At 51.8% G+C, this 3,686-nt stretch overlaps 1 protein-coding gene across 2 annotated transcripts in view; it reads right to left on the bottom strand.

Moving 5' to 3' along the window:
- Pkc53E (Protein C kinase 53E) overlaps positions 1-3,686 on the bottom strand; it is a 235,858-nt gene that overhangs the window by 140,791 nt on the left and 91,381 nt on the right. The window lies entirely within an intron of this gene.

Below are 3,686 nucleotides of genomic sequence, written 5' to 3' on the forward strand. Positions count from 1 at the left end.
GACTTTGAATAGGAAATTTAAGCCGGAGTTGACCACTAGTTAATGCCGGCTCTTAAGTTGACATCGCTTCAACAATGAAATGGTTTGTTTCTGCAGCTGCCCTTACGTTATCGTGAAAATATTAGCTATCTGAAAAACTCGAATGATTGAAATTATGACGTTAGTGGCCGCGAATGTCATGGCCCTTAAGAAAGTGGCGCAGTTTATTTCCGTTCGATGTTTTTTTCTTCCCCTTTGTTGGACCAAGCGGTGTAGCATGAAGTGCTTTGAATTTTAACGCAGCAACGCTGCAAAGCGAAGTACTCTTCAACACATTGGTGAGAGCAACATTTATAAAAGTGAAGATGTCAACATTAAAAAGCAACAGCCACGATCTTAAACAACGCTAACGGCCGCGCTGGCCTACCATAAGACAGAAGAAAAAAAACCAGCCTGCCACGATATCCTGCACAGCTGCTGTTGGCCAGTAAGACGGGCACATTGTTTGACATCACTGAAGAAAGAGAAAAGCTGCTACCTTTAACGGACTCTAAGGAGCGATTGAGTCAAGCTCGGTTGTTAAATTGCGCTTTTACAGAACAAGTAAAACAGAAAGGCTGCTCTTACTGCGAGAAAAGCTTCGGTATACCAGCGGCTATAGGCTCGATTACGCCAGCGAAAGACGCGAGATGTGTGGCGCCGCCATCTTGCAGCTTCCGCACCAGCTCACCGTGACGTCACAAAGTTTGCCAGCGTCTCTTGAGGACGTGTTTGCCGACAAATAGTAATTGCATTTCATGTTTTGCAAGCCAGCTGAACGAAGACAACGAAGTAGGTTTTAAGAGCTTTTCTGCGGACGGAAACACTTCAGTATTGTTGCAACAACTCGGGTTAGCGTTTAGACCAGGAACCCGAAAGGCACAGGGGTGCGTACGTCGGAGAGTAGGAGCAAAATAAAAGGGTTTATTTTACTTTATTTACACTGGCTCCAGGTGTGGAAGCCCATACTCTATGTAGTATCACTGTCACAAAAACCTTAACACCTCGCTCGCCGATCCGGCTGCCAGGCGCAAGCCGACGGAGCACAGGGGTCCGCTTTACGCTTCGCCCCGGCCTACAAGCGAAGGGCCTTTGGACAACATTTATTTATTCAGGGTTGGTCAGCCCGAGCAAGACGCCCGTGTATCGGTGCGTCGGCAATCACGAAGCAACTCGTTGAAGGGGGATAACGAGCATTTAATCATACACAAAACTCATCACGGACAATAAGGTAACAAAGAACTCAAAGTAAGAACGAACAGAATTGGCGAGAAGTACAGACAATTGGGAACACGACAAGAACACACAATAATCAGGCAGGGTTACAACAACAGTAAACAAATGAGTTTAGAGGCAAACGAGTCGTTTATAGTTAACAGAAAAGACGAAGAGGACAAGCCGGCGGACAGACCATATCGTAGCGCAGCGAAGAACGGGGACGGCTCGTGTGGCAGTCGTTGCGGCGATGGCTCGAAGGCGGCGGGCCCGGTGCGATGAAACGCGCGCCTCGCCGTCAGGAATTCGGCCCCGCACGCCGCAAAGACTCACACAACCTTCTTCACTGCCTGCTTCCAACCGACTGTCCCCCTTCCCACCGAACTGCTAACGAGCTGGCGGCGGGAAGGCGCTGGTGAAAAGAAGAGAAGTGCTCTGCCCAGCGGTTATTTACAGGCGTTTTTTCTCTCGGCGCCACCGAAGACAGCATGCGCACAGTCGATTTATGGCCCGGCCGTCTCCGCGATCCCGACCAGCGGAAGCAACCGAACAGTGGAAACAGGGCGCACAACTTTCTTCACCGTGCGTTCTGCCTGCTCCACTCTTGTAATCTTACACCGCGGCCAAGCCCCGACTCCGTCGAAGGGGACAACGAAGCCGCCGCCGAAGAACAGCCGCTTGCGCCGCTCACAAAGGCGACCGTCTCCAGATGCCTCTCGACCCTGGGCAGTCCTCTCCGCCCTCTCTCGCGGCCTCTTCCCGTAGACTCGGAACGGGATGCCCGAAAAACACACTCTGTAAGGTCGCTCTGATTGTTCGGCTTCTTAAGTCTCACGAATCGGCCTCGTGCTTTGTGTATAGAGAGGGGGTTCACTTCCCCCCATGTCAGCGGGGCGACAGTTGCTGTGTTATGCGGGGTCACAGGCAACGCGCGGGGTTTGGTGACGCATCGCGGCAGGTGCCAGGCGGGCGTGTGCCGATTGCTGGAAGTCAGTATTGTGCGCACGATGTTCGCAGTCCGCCGACGGGTCACACAGACCAGCCTTAAAACGAACCGCTGTACAAAAGGTATTGTGAGCCTGGCGCCCGAGTCCCTGACTAATTGGAGGCGCCGCCGAGGTTAAGAAGGACTTAGCAACTCTGACTCCGTGCTGCATGCAGTGAGCATGGACCTAATCCTCTACGCCTCCGGAAGGTAATCGCCAGCATTGTTGTTGGGTGCGACTGCCTGCGTGGTGTCTAAGACCAGCTTACCGTACACGCTGTAGGAATGCGGTGCGCACGTAAAGAGTGCATTCGCACGACGGCGTCTTGGAAACACGCACTCAAAGAACTTTGTCTTGTAGACAATAAATTTGAAGGACAAGGAGGGTCATCCGTCTCCCAGACGGCCAAACTTTGAGTACAGCGGCACTTCGTGGTGCCGGTGCCCCTGCTTCCGAGACAGGTGCAGCCTAGACGCCGTTGGCATTTGAAACGGTCTAGCGATAACTTGTTCGGGCCTGGCGTGTTTTGCTGAGCCGGTCACTCACTACGGAGAAATGAGAGGGCAACGGAGTTTTGGCGAAGAAGGAAAAGAGCTTTGTTTTCCAATATGTTTATTTTTAAGAGTAAGCCCATCCCTGTGGGTGGTGGCTTAACAAACGGTTGACTCTGATTGGCAACTGAACCTGTGGGACGGGCCAACGGCCCTACCGCCTTTTTTTCTTTGTATATTTGGGCTATAAAAATCGGGACGACATGCTGTCCCTCAGACTTGGCTGAGATCAGGATTGCTGATAGACCAGTGAGCCTCCGTACTATGTACGTTAAAACGAGTCTGGGCTCTAACAGTCATTGAGACAGTCGAAGAGTGAGACCTTGTTTCTCAGTTGTTCACTTTTGTAATGTATTTGTTTTACCTGCCATGTATATAGAAAAGTTCACGTATAAATATTTCTTGTACATCTGAGCTCATCGTTTCCTGCCTGCGTTTGATCAACCACTGCCGATCATCGTCCGAGAAGCTTCAAGTTCCAACGGTGAAGCGAGGACGGAGAACGAACGAAACTTTACTGGCGCAGCCGACAGGATCGGCAAGCCCCACAACGAGCAACGAGCAGCGAGCCAGGCGCAAGGCATCAGAGGGCTACCAGCCAATTCCGCAACGGTTGCAATTCATCTGGACGAGGACGTCAGGCGGCGCCCCCAGCAGCAACGGGTGAGCGGGATTCCTTGCGTTTTGTCTAGGTTGGCATGGCTGTTGTTCAGTGAGGTTAATGGTGTTCACGCGCAGAACAGCAAATGCGAGTGAGGCTAACGTAAACATTGATACGGCATCTGAACAAAGAGAGGGTCAGAGACGGCAGGAACTACAACCCATCGGAGAGACCGAGTCTGAGACGTCGGATACTAAAATGGATAGTGAGACGCAAGGCGCTTCGCAGGCTCCGAGCACGACAGATCCAGAGGCC

This window comes from Dermacentor albipictus, chromosome 8 (assembly GCF_038994185.2).
Source record: "Dermacentor albipictus isolate Rhodes 1998 colony chromosome 8, USDA_Dalb.pri_finalv2, whole genome shotgun sequence".
NCBI classification, from domain to species: domain Eukaryota; kingdom Metazoa; phylum Arthropoda; class Arachnida; order Ixodida; family Ixodidae; genus Dermacentor; species Dermacentor albipictus.